This window comes from Penaeus monodon, chromosome 25 (genome assembly GCF_015228065.2).
Source record: "Penaeus monodon isolate SGIC_2016 chromosome 25, NSTDA_Pmon_1, whole genome shotgun sequence".
Taxonomy (NCBI): Eukaryota; Metazoa; Arthropoda; class Malacostraca; order Decapoda; family Penaeidae; genus Penaeus; species Penaeus monodon.
Window position 1 is genome coordinate 2,765,212 of NC_051410.1, and position 536 is coordinate 2,765,747.

Genomic DNA, 536 nt, shown 5'->3' on the forward strand with positions numbered 1-536 from the left:
ATTCTGCGAGGTACACTCGAAAGCCGCTCATCTCGTGAACGACAAAGGGAAAATACGACCACCGCCTTCTCTAAACGTACGATCAAGCATAAGCCATAAGGAAAACCCATTTACAACCCATTCAAAAAGGGGGGGGGGGAGGGTGAAATCTAAGCCACTCTCTGAGGCATTACACAGCCACAGACTTTCGGAGCAGAGGCGCTGTGATCATTACCACCGCTGACAGAAACCCACCGCGCGCAGAAAAGTAATTTAATTTAATACAATTATCCATTTTCCCTTCCTTTGTATTCAGCGCATCAGCTGGGTGTAATCTCCATTATCTCGGGAGAAGAAGCATGGTCTTCGCTCCTTCTTTTGCTCGTCCACGCGAGGCCGATGGTCATAGCTGGCGTCGGAATGGCACTGGGTTGCAGTATACCTACAGAGGCATATGGAAAGATGTTTATGGAAGCAATCATGATCTCGCTTGCATGCTCATACACACAGGAAAATAATACAGTATAGCACAAGAGAGCATATGCACATACATACAT